Here is a 13,356-nt window from a genome sequence, read left to right as displayed (position 1 = left end):
TTTGACAGAAATGAAAAGAAATTTGTCCTACGCGGTATTTGAATGAAAACGAATAGTTTATCGTCCATCCATTCTTGAATTTCTTTCTTTATTAAGTCTTTAATAAACCAAGTCCTTAAACTACGTTTGTTACATAACGATAATCGATTATATTCTGGAAAAATCTATAAGGTCACATTAATTACAAGAAACAAAGTAAAAACCAATAGTCACCTGAAGTTATATTCATTTAATCGAATGTAAATGATAGAAAAATGCAACTCTGCTGAACGAAATTATTCAACTGTTTAATAATAATTAATGGAAACCAACACTTCGAAATTAAGCATTTCACATGATAAGGTAAAGATAACATTTAATATAAATATACCTTTAAAAACAGATCCAAATGGTAGAACACTTACACTTGACGATTACAAGTTTTTTGTTTATTGTAGCTGTATTTTCCTATATAATAGTTAAGGGGTTGTAAATGTTTCCATGGTTATGGAGATATCATTTTAAGTCCCGGTACCGCATTTGAGTAGGCTCTATAGATAATCGTTTGGTGTTTTAGAATACTTTTGATATAATCATTCAGCATTTGTGATCGTCAGACTAGCCAATAAGTTGAAAGAGATTTCACAGCATGGTCTTTCCCGTAGGATAGATTTTACTATGCCTATTCTTTAGGATTCCAAATGTGCTATTACTTCTTTCCTCGGTTCTGTACATATCCCTTTGAGTGTTTTCTTATTGTAATATTAGGTTTTCATTTTTTCATTGATTCTAGATATAGCGTAGGTGTTTAAGAAGTTATGGATCAATTCCCATTAGTGTTGGGGATACTGTGATGCCGTGTTATAGAGGTACATCGTATATGTTAAATTTTTCTTAAGTAAGATTAACTATATTGTTTTTTAGCATAGGTTAATCATCATTAGTTATTTTGGTTTGTCTCGTCACATTGCTTTCAACGGTTCTAGATGTATCATTTGGTATTTGTGTTTCAAAAGTTATAATTAATGTAGCTTATTGGCGGTCTAGATATATTGATTGGCATTTGTCAATCTAGATGCATTGTATCATAATGGTGTTTAAATTAGTTAACTAATTTGAATACTTCATCTTAACACCATTATTGCACGACTCTTGATGTACCGCATTGTTTAAAGGTCTAATTAAGTTTTCCAGTCACAGACTATTTTCTTTTGCAGATGTCCGGCTGACACGTTATTCACAGAGATGCTGTAGAAAACAGGATCACCTACCTGGAACATTCCAAAAGATGATCCGAGTTCTATCCGAAATGGCGCTCACCCGGTACTTATTGAGGTTCCAACTTGTTACTCTCCGTATCACCAGTACCCTTGCCTGTAGGTTTCCTATCTCTTAGGGCACTTCTCGGGCTCCTCATGAACTACCCTCGTAACACTTCTATGGTACCTTCACTTACACTTAACAAGTCTCATCTGATATCCACATTAAAGCACTTATATGGAACATCTAAGATGCTCGAAAAAGTTGGTAACCACCGTATCACTGCACTTTTCGCTTAATCAAACGCCTCGTTTTTTCCTGGAATTGATACGGAGTTAAATAAAGTAAACTTATGGTGCTCGAAATAAGTCAGCCTACTTTTGTTTTGTCACTTATGACTTCATTGATCTGAAATACACGACAATTTTGGTGAAGCTACCGCGGAAAGGAAATCTGACATCATTTTGCATAACTTTTTACCAGAAATGCCATAAGTTCAAGTTGGAGTGTTTCTTAAAAAACTTCTTTGCCAACCCCTCCGGCCCAAACGCCACCCCTGTCTACGTCAACACTGGTATGCTTAAAACGTGATTCTCAGTTACGTCCTAGTCATCTTTATCTTACTCATCTTTTAATCTTTTCAATGGCTCTGTTAAAAATAATCACAACTTTTATCACACAGAATTTCTGCAGGAAAATTATAACTGCAATGCCCAATATAATGGCACGCTTCTTTCATACCTGCGATCGGTTAGTAGTTTTCTAGCCTAATGACGCTTACATTCAGCGGATTGAGAGAAATACACGTTATTCATTGGAAATGAATACATCTATAATTCACATGGTTGGCTAAGGTTATAGTACTTGTCCTTTGTCTCACATATTTACTCCATATTAAAACAACATACTAAATGATATATAATATAATCTTAAAAATTTATTCAAGTAGAAAACGAGGGCAACTCACATGCAAATACTTCATGAACATGTGAGATCAAAGCATGTTCAATAAATGCTTAACGAGCAGGCCTTTTTTTCTCTACACATGTTGTGTGTATCGTTACTGCGTCACTGATACAATTATTAATTTTGTATTCAAGGAAACTTAACAGGTGAGATGAACAAGCACTTCGTACTGATACATACAACGATCTAATTGTGTTTCATCTCGAAGAAGATTCATCATGTTACTGCTTATCGAACTATTAATGATATTTCTTTTCTTTTTTCCCTCGTTAGAGCATTCATCGTCTTTCATCGGGACTGGCGATATGACATCGGTGAGCTTACTTACGATTCAAGAACTGTAGAAGACTTGCTCAAGTTTAAATTCGATGTCGATCCAGATAAATATTGTTATCACAGCAGCTGATTTTGGGTGGAGGTCTACACCACCTGCCTACATGGGAGGCAGCTTCAACAACCAAGGGCCCATCCCTTTCCTTCGAAAAAATATGGATTCGCCCCAATTGAACGTTTAATATCGCTTCCGAGGCACACGGAACATATCAAATGAGAAACCATCCCTGTGAGGCAGCAGCTTTTCTTGAAAACATATGTTGGGGAGAAAGTGATATTATAAGAAATGAGAAGGCTGATCAACTAGCACACAACTTTGAATGTTCAAAGAGAGTAGGAACTCTGGAAGACGTGACCCATGTTAAATAATAATGTTGTTTAAAACATAGGAACTTTAAGATATTACAAATATTCTTGAATGATGAGAACTGGAAAAAACAATACGAAATGGAAGATAGATGCCTGGGTAGCGTTAAAGGATAAGTGCTTTTTACGTGACCCGCCACAAAACAATACAAAAACGTCCCGGCCAAACGGCACTACCGAACCATCCCATTACAACAAACGAAACTCAAGTCAAGCGAGCCAAAAAAAAGGAAAATACGCCCATCGACATGCAAAGAAAAACCACCACCCACCCACTAAAACATTCAAAAACCACAAAAGGATAAGTAGTGAGGGATTAAACTTCCATCAACCACACAGCATACAGTAACTGTCCGTATAACCCGATGATCAACTAGTATAAAGAATATTCAGGAGAGAAATAAAAAAAAATCCCTTATAAAAAGACATTTAGTATATATTGTGAAACATGCAGTAGAATTTGTTCACTACATTTTTTATCCCTAAACTGAGAGTCCTTGAAAAACACCTGTTCACGTAAGGATGGGAACTACGTGTGTATAACCTACGTGTTTATACAATGTCTTAAATCAGACATATCATAATAAGATTAGCCAATGACAGACAGAGGGCGTTACCTTTTGATCATATTGTGTATGACGACTATCTTTCTTTACCTCTGAAATAACATAAAGTGTTTCAATTAAAATTGGCTAAAAAGTATAAAGTAGCATTTCAGGGGTCTAAATACCAAAGTTTTCATTTTCAAACAAGAGATAAACTTCCCTGTAAAAGTGAGGGCGATATCAAAGTTTTACTAAACTTTATTTTAACTAGAGCGAACACATTTTCAAGAAACAATGCAAACAAAACATTTTCTGATTGATATGTGGCAGCTTATGAAACTGAATTTTGTAGACAGCTGAGAGAGTATTTATCAGGAAGAACGGTTTTATATTATCGAGTTATAGCAGTTTCCAATGACAACGTGTGTGGGCATGTGACATACTTTTGATCTCGTATGAACATACTCTGAAAAAAACCTTTCTCTCAGTTTTCTAATATCTGTTTGTATTGCTCCTGGTGTATTTCAGACCAAATAATTGTATCCGTTTCTAAATGCCTCCATGAATGCATAAACCACATAGCCCCTCGAGTGCGCCTGCAAATTGTTACACCAGAATCGGATAGGTGTCCAAATTATGTGTATCAAAAAAGAGCTGCAATCCCAAACTACAAAATAAACATTTTCCAAAACAAATATCAATATGGACCTTTCAATCATTTTTTGAGAAGTTGTTAATAACTGTGTGTAGTTTCCTTTTCAGCCGCTGCTGTCTTAAATATGACGTATTTACCGTGGGAGTTTCATTACATGAAAGTATGCCAGTTACTACAAAATTTGTTCTGATATGGAAGTTAGGCAGAAAAAAATATTTTGTACCCTTAATTAGTGTAAAATGCTATTGGTATTATTTATGTGTATAAACACTGATGCTAAATGCGGTTTTACTTAATTAAGAATGGATTATTGTAAATTATACTTTTCTGTATGCCCTCTACAACACCCTTAGACAGTGAGTACACCTGTAAACTGATTATATGTTTAACAAAAGATAAAGGCTTTCAGTAATGTAGGAACATTTTTTTGAACATTCTAAACCTTTTAAAGGACCCTCAACCAATCAGGGTTATCAGCCAAAATGAAGACAAAATAGGAAACATTACAAAACAGTGGTTACTCTAAAGAATCGATGTTTGTCTTCCTTTCATAACATTAATTGAGACTGAAGTTAAAGGTCGTTCAATGTTGCACATAATGTAAAAAAAAATCTTCAAACTTTGGAAGACAGTTACATTTTCGGCAAATTGTCTATAATTGAAGCCATACCTACACCTGCTCTATCTCTACTGTCTACAAATAATACACAGGGAATGATTAGCTGGGACACCACTTTCTGCTGTCAACGTGAGAGGAGGGGGCAGCAGAACTTATGTGGAAGATGGAGAAACAAATGTGACGCTTTAAAACAGTTATTGTTATGGATACATTTCAATAAAGAGCTAACTGCTGTTTGTGATCATGGTAACAGTTATTTAAGGAAAATCCGGGTATTCGCAGAATGTTGAACACAAATAAAATCGTTTCATTTCGTTGTTAAATTATAGTACCTCTTTTGGAATACTAAAGAAAACAAGAAATCAACATTCTTAATGAAAGTTTCTAGTTCAGTGTTCGCATATTTATTGCCCTAACATTCGTGAGTGTAATATTAACAAGTATATGGTAGATGTATGGCACTATAGTTCCTGTCTTAATGTATATATTTTTTTTTCTCTTAAGTTGCCATAATTTATTTTGTCCAAAATAATTGCTGGCACAATTAAAAAAATTCAAAGTTTCCACAGAAACAAAGGGATTTTTTCATACCTATGATGGACAAGTTTCACCATATTTAGGTAAGGCATGTTGTTGTGTGTGAAAGAAAAGATCATTAGTCGTTTTCTTCTTTTAACTGGTACTTTGTGTCACGAATATAAGTTTACTGCTATAACGATCAATGTATACAATCATCGCATTTAGATTCTTAACCCTTTAACCCTGAACGCTATAAGGTCAAACAGAATACAAAGAGAGCGTCAAATTGTTGTGTAACGATTTCATTTGTAATGGCATTTGAAAAGCATCTACACAATTTAATACAAAGTTAATAAAGTTAATATAAACTATAGAAAGTTATTATTGAGAATGCTTATTGATGTCATTTGAGAGAAACTGTAATTGCTACTTTTTGAAAGTTACCATGCTTTCAATTGTGAAAGTAAAACCTAAAAGTGTAATTTCTCTTTTGTATATCCTTCATACAGGCTAACGAGTTGAAAAGTTGCTTTGATTCGTGGATTAAATCATTTCATTCATTGTTTGTTTTTAAATCCTTCAATTTCAAACAATGTACAAGAAAGAAACCAAGCACATTGTTATATTAGTATTCTCTTTTTAATAAGTTAAGTGGTTGGCGACTATCTCAGATGAACAGAGATATTTCTTTGTATGGATTCTTTTCAACACATTCCAGACAGCTCGGCAGTTACGAAAGGAGTAACAAAAACATTAGTAAGTTTATATCATTGCGAGTTTCGCATTGTCTGTCAAATGCTTTTGAAAACTTAAACCATTGTGCGTAGGAAGAAAGTATTGTACTTTCCATGCACGAAATATATGAATGCATACTTCATTCAATTCCTAATTTGATTATTTTTGGTAAATATAACTTCTCTTGATATGTAATGAACTACTTCACAAAACGAACAACGGTGACTGTTATTACATCACATTTTTAACAAATAAAGATTTATTTGGTATATTACTATTTTCGAAACCATAAATAAAAGGCGAAAACATATATATTTGAGATTAAAGCAAATGTTTGTTTAATTCAATTAACTTTTTCAATGCCATTAATTATTTCATTGTATTAACAATATGGTTGATTAGGTCGGATAAGTAAAATTATAATTTTAATTTAAAGTCGAAAGTTTTGAAGTGGTTCAATTTTGCTTTCCTGAAATGCTATCTGCATTGTCAGATCAAAAGTTTGTTTATGTAGATTGTAACTTTCCCTGTCCAGACATTACCTTTTCATTTTCAAGATTGGCAAATATTCATTCAAAATTAATGTATATACTGAAATTGGTCACACTTTAATTTTACTTATTTCAGGACCAAACGGCACCTTTTTTGTGAAGTTATATTATCCATCGTCCGTCTACGGATGTTGTTTTGAATACTTAACTTACAACTGGAATGCAACAGTCTGACTGTGCAGAAAGTTCTGTTTTATTCTTTGAAAGGTTCATATTAGCAGCATTTATTCCAAGATGAGTACACAGACGGACAATATCCATTGTATTTGTTTTTCCATTTGATTAATACGGTTCTGAAGTTTATATCGTAGAGAGAGGGATGCGCCAGGGGTGTCCTCTGTCTCCATTATGTTTTGTTTAGGGAGTCTCATTGTAGGCTTTTAGAAAGGGACTTGAGAATTTGTCCATTCGTTGTGACACGTAGGGCCAAAGTGAATACCTTCAATATGCAGATGTGGTCACGTGTGTGGTTTCGAGTCTGACCTGCGTCAGCGCCCTCTCGGAGGATTATCTTATTTTGATGTTTTGTTTCGCCTATCTTTTGGTACCCGGACGCGGTGTACCCAATAACGCGTCGCGTTCTGGTGCGACTGGATGTTTTCCTTTATTTGGTCGGGTGGTACAGAGCTTGTCAAGAGTGCGGTAATGTCACAAAATCTGTTAACTGACGGGTTGGGGGTGATTCATCTGGAGAGTAAATTGCCTTTTTTGTTATCTAATTTTATTAAATTTGCTAATAAAAACATGTACATTCAGTTCAGATTTTAAAACTGTAAAAATTCATGCCTGACGACAAACATCAATTTCGTCATGTTGTTCTAAAAAGTGCTTGTTTTTTACTCTCATTCTCCCATTTCAGCGCCCCCCTTGACCCCCCTAGCTACGCCACAGGTATGTAGTGCCTTTGATCAGCCCAAACTGCTGCGTAAGCTCAGAAACAGGCGTCAATCAAACCGAATATTGTTCACATACTGATTTAAAATCTGTAAAGTGGTATCAAATAATACGTGTATGTTTGAATCTTGTTATTACCTGTGGTTAGCCCAAACAGCTGTGTTAGCTGAAAGTGAGAAACAGGCGTTAATGAAGGTTCAGAATATTGTTTTATTGATTTAATTGAACTATTAGTGTATTGTAGACACATCTCTGATGTAACAGAGGTTCACAAGAAATAGTGTCATGTTTAATGGACTTTCGATTTGCTTGATGAAGAAATCAGGTGAAAGTATGTAAATGAACGTCAGCGTCAAGTACTCCACGCAATCTTTTACTATTACCTTGAATATTAGAGAGAGAAAAAACGAAACAATATCGATCATTCATTAACGGAGGGGAAAGTCGAATTACACTGTTTTACAGTTTTTAGTATATTATTTCCTGGGTAAGTGAAAGTATTAATGACACAATGTGATTATATGTCATCTTCGTTAATCGATAACACCTATTCATGAGAGTTCGTATGCTGATTTAAACAAAGTTTTATTTATACGCAACTGTCATGAACTGTGTGAATATTTCTATTCTTTTACAAACTTATAATATTGCAATTGTAAAAAAAAAATAATCCCTCTCAGAAGTTTGTTAATTCTACTTTATGGAATTATCAATTTCAATACTATTATAATAAAACAAGGAAATAAAATATTAAGCACCATAGTGCAGTGGTCAAGTGAGTATCCAATGATGCTTCTTTGAAATATATTTATGCTTTAAAATTGTGAATGATATAAACGATATCCAGATTTGTAAGCTTTTACATAAATTTGAAAGAATTTTTTCCTATTTATGATATAATGATATTTCGATTTATTTTATATAAAACAAGACTTTCGATTCCTTGCTAAAGTTGGTTATAATCAACCAAGACCTAAAACTACGTTTGATACATAAACGATCATTGAATATATTATGTACAACAACCTTCTTATTGAACCTAAACGGTGACACTAATTAAAAGAGACAACGTGTAAATAATGTAATAAACACAACTTAAATTGTGAATATTTCCAATGCCATTCATGAGAAAAAATACTTTCCATATATTTAAAATTAGTATGCTCTGAATTATGACAGTTAATCCAGGATGCAGAATAGGTGTCTATATTACCTTTCCTATACGTAAACAAGTTACCCAAAACTGTTTGGATCAAGAAATGAAATCACTTTCTTCATTTATTCTATACAAGATCAAACAATATTCGAAAACGAAACAATGAATATTTACCTGACTTTTTAATCATTGAATCGAATATAAAAGACAAAACTATAACTATGCTGATTTTTTATTAAATGAAAATGAATGGCAACCACCATTTCAAAATTAAGTGTATCATATGACAAGATAATCAGAGAAGACTAAATGATAGCATTTATTATATAATATACCTTTACACACCGATCCTTATGGTAGAATACTGACATTTGACAATTACAAGTATTTTCCGACGTTATGTACAGTATAGTTAAGGGTTTGTAAACGTCTCTGTGGTTCTGGAAATATCATTTATAGTATTAGTGCAAGGCTCTATAGACAATCGTTTGGTGTGCAATGTTTTTCTTAAATGATCATTTATGATCATATTTTGCTTTAAGAGACTTTTCTTGGTATCGTCTGGCTAGCCATTAAGTTCAAAGAGATTTCAAATTATTAATTATTCCGTCGCACAGAATGAGTATTCTTTACGATTCCAGATGTGCCATTACTTTTTTGGGTTCCTACATTCCTCGGTTCTGTACATATCATTTTGAGTGCTTTCTGATTTTCACAAAATCCCAAGTTTTTCATTGATTCTAGATATATTGAAGGTGTTTAAGAGGTTATGGGTCTCTTCCTATTGGTGTTTGGGAATATGTGATGTCGTGTTTTTGAGGACTTTGTATAGGTTTACATTGTTTGCAAGTAAAACTCACTATATTATGTTTTAGCGCTTTTTGCGATCATCATTAGTTATTTGGGTTTTGATTTTATCGCATTGCTTTTAAAATTCTGTTTTAAATTGTGTTTCAAAATTCTAATTCATGTAGCGCATTAGCAGTCTGGATAAATTGCTTGGTATTTGTCAATTTATATGCAAATTAGTTGCACCAATATTGATGTACCGCATTGTGTAAAGGTCTAATTAATTTTCCAGTCACGGGCTAATATTTATTTTGTCTTTTGCAGAAGATCAGTATGCGATTGGCACATTATTAACAGATATGCTGTAGAAAGCAGCATCAACTATCCGGAACTTTCAAAAACATGACCCAATTATCATTAGCAGAACTCATCGTATATTAGTTTGCCGCTGATATGGTACTAACTGAGGTTCCAAGTTGGTACTCTCCGTATCAACCGTACCCTTGCCTCTAGATTCTTATCCAACGAGCACTTTGCAGTCCCTTCAACACCTCATTTTATTGAATTTATAATAAAGAAAATATTCTCATTGGTAAGGTGTACAGGTCACTCGCCGTAACGCTCATCTGATATCCTCCGTTATAGCACTTATTTTGGAACATTCCGAAAAAGTTGGTATCCACCGTAAAGCAGTTTACTCTTTGCTACCCAAAACGCCTAGTTTCACCTGGAATAGCTACGGTATTACGAATCTAGTTTTGAAGAGAGCTAACTTACGGTGGTTGGCAGATGAGATAAACTTCAAAATTCAGTGAGAGGATATTCAGGAAAAAGTCAGACTACAAAACCGTGACAGATTAAAGCACAGATATTAAGTATCCTGATTGTTTTTGTTACTGATGATTTCATTCATTGAAATACACAGCAATTGTGGTGAAGTTATTGCGAAAAGAAAAAGTACGACCGTGTCTTCACAATTCTACGCACTTTATTTCGTCTATTGAACTAGAGTAGAAGAGAGTTATAAATATAATGACTGTAATACTATATGAGGGTGCACATCTAGGTAGCCAACAGTCAACCAACACATGTGTAATGAGAAGAAGAGAAACAGTTTCTAATATGAATAATATGTTCTTCTTTTTACATGACACGCACAGTCACGACGACATACATCCCCACGTTAACACACACTAAACGGTCTGCCTACATCTTTATCTTACTTTTCTGGTCTTTATATATTTGCTATGTCTCTATTAAAATTACACAAAAGTCTCTGTGATTTGTGGTTCGTCTATTTTCAAAGCCTAATGACGCTTATAAATTCAGCGGATTGAGAGAATTGGAAATAAATACATCTAATTCACTTGAAATGGTTGACCAAGGTTTCTACTAACTGTGTTTTGTCTCACAAATTTACACCATATTAGAGCAATACAGGTAATTATATATAATCTAATCATTGAAATAAATATCATTCATTTAGAGTAGAGAGCGAGGGCATCTCACACACAATGAGCAATGCGTAATGAACAAGCTTTAAATGTATTCATGTTGGCGTTACAGCGACACATATTTTGCATTCAATTAAATGTAACGGGTGAGATGAATAAGTACTTCGTATTGATAGATAAGCGATCTAATTGTGTTTCATCTTGAAGAACTTTAATCATGTTACTGCTTATCGAACTATTAATGATATTTCTTTCTTTCATTTTCCTCGTTGCAGCATTCATCATCTTTCTTCGGGATCGGCGATATGACATCGGTGAGCTTACTTACGAGTCAAGAACTGTGGACGACTGCTCTATATTAAGTTCTATATCGATCGCATATGTATATTGTTATCACAGCAGCTGATTTTACGAGTGGAGGTGTACATTACTTCCTTCATTTCAACCTAACATCACAATTTAAAAGTAGTTATTAGTACTGTTGCGCTTAGACTTAATAATAAACCTAATTTATAGTTTACAAATGCATCAGATTGCACCATTTTACATAAGGATGCTCCCAACAAATCTTCCCTCCTACACGGGAGGCAGCTTCATCGACCGAAGAACTCATCCATTTCCTTAAAAAAAACTACGGATTCGCCCCAATTTATATTTTGATATCGCTTACGAGGCACACAGGAACATATGAAATAAAACCATCTTTGTGTGGCAGCAGCTATTCTTGAGAGATGATGTTGGGGTAGAAAGTGATATTATAATACATGAGAGGGCCAATTCAACTGGCTGACCAACTTTGAAAATAAGAACGTTGTAAAAGAGCAGGAATTTTGGAAGACGTGACAGTTGTAAAATAACAATATTGTTTAAAAGTTAGCGACTTTAAGACATTATTAATATTCTTTTAAGCTGGTAAAAAACTATCAAATTAACGAAATGGAAGAAAGAAACGTGGTTTAAGTAGGAAATATTGGAGGGACTAAACATTCCATGTTTCACACAACAAACAGTAAGTCGTATAACTCGATGAATCAAGAAATAATATAGATCCTTTTATTAAAAGAGATTTAATAGATACTGTGAAACATGCCGTCGAATTTGTTAATTTCATCTACTCATAAACAACTGTGAGGTATTAAAAAGACATATGAAAATAATAATAGAAATCAACAACGTGTATAATCAAAGTCTTTTAATACACATATTATAATAAGATTGGCCAATCGTAAGGAATGCATGTCACTTATCGTTCACAAATATTAGTTTTTGTTTTGGGTACGTGAAAACTATCTTTGATTAACCTTTAAGAATAGCCCAAAGGACGTTATGTTAATGACAAAATACAAGAAGCATTTTACACGTAGGAGCTTAAAGACCACAACTTGTCATTCAAGAAACAAGAGATAACTTTCGCTTGAATGTGAGGGCGACATTTTAGTTTCATAGACCTTATTGTAAAAAGTTTACAATGTAAATATCGAGGGCACTTGCAATGCTTTTCATTTATAAGAATCTATAAGAATAAAATATAAAGGTCTTTGGCAATGCTTCCATCGCCTGGTAACATCTTGGTGCTGGGATATTCTCCCGAAAACGTAAGACAAGTATGGAATGTATTTTTCACGCCTCAGACATACCGTCTGGGACGGTGGCTGAATACACTAGTCCCTCAACCGCCAAGGTTCTTAGTTGCGTAAAATGAATAGAAAAGTATAGTTGGTTAAAAGAGTAAAAACAATTGGACGGCGAATATTCGCCCCTAAAAATGAACCGCAATGACTGTCATCTCTTATACTCCTTTATCTCATCAAAATGGCAGCCCCTCGATACTGAATCCAACCCATGTGTCTCCTAAATAGAGCAATTATTTCCTTAAACATGTTGATTCTGCGGGTTGTTCACCAAAGTAATCCATGTTTGCTGAAAGTCATTTCCATACACACAGTATGGAAATACCATTACGGCATTAGAGCATTGGATATGCAGCGTTAACCTTCCCCCTCGAGTAGAAAGGGGTGGAAGAGACGAATCGACGGTAACTTGAAATAACAACCTGATTAATTCAGATAACCAACGTATCACTTAAGTTACACAAACAAAAGTTTTGGTCAATTTGTACTGCGGTATTGACCGTTAAAACTCAGTACAATTCAAGTTTTTAATCTAATTCAAGTTTATTTCAATCACTTAATCAATAAAGACGAAGACATAATCTTACTCAAGAGAGACAGTATTAATATAGATATATGCAAATGAATAAAATTGTACAGGGTAGATCAAACAATATGCTAATTGATTGAGGTGACTAGGGCTGCTGAGAAAGCTTTAAGGAAACATATAGAGTATAGTAGTCCAGAAAGAGCATATAAGAGAAAAGAATCAATAAAGATAACTGACAAAAAGAGGAAGAAGAAATAACAATTCTTTGAATGCAAAAATGACCTAGCCCCGTCCACCGTACCTATCATCTACAGCCATGCAAAACAGGCTATAGTGAGCCAGAAAATATACACGAGGAACAGAACAAGAAAAGGT

The 13,356-nt window shown here is 34.1% G+C and overlaps 1 long non-coding RNA gene across 1 annotated transcript in view; it reads left to right on the top strand.

The window, feature by feature from the left end:
* LOC139975697 (uncharacterized) overlaps window positions 1-12,819 on the top strand; it is a 42,040-nt gene extending 29,221 nt beyond the window's left edge. The window contains exons 4-6 of the long non-coding RNA XR_011795843.1: window positions 1,197-1,355; window positions 2,479-5,998; window positions 11,097-12,819. This is a non-coding gene — a long non-coding RNA (uncharacterized lncRNA). The remainder of the gene's footprint in view (window positions 1-1,196; window positions 1,356-2,478; window positions 5,999-11,096) is intronic.
* The last annotated feature ends 537 nt before the right edge of the window (window positions 12,820-13,356 follow it).

This window comes from Apostichopus japonicus, chromosome 11 (assembly GCF_037975245.1).
Source record: "Apostichopus japonicus isolate 1M-3 chromosome 11, ASM3797524v1, whole genome shotgun sequence".
NCBI classification, from domain to species: domain Eukaryota; kingdom Metazoa; phylum Echinodermata; class Holothuroidea; order Aspidochirotida; family Stichopodidae; genus Apostichopus; species Apostichopus japonicus.
Note: the sequence above shows the minus strand (reverse complement) of the source record. Positions and strands in the feature narration are given on the sequence as shown.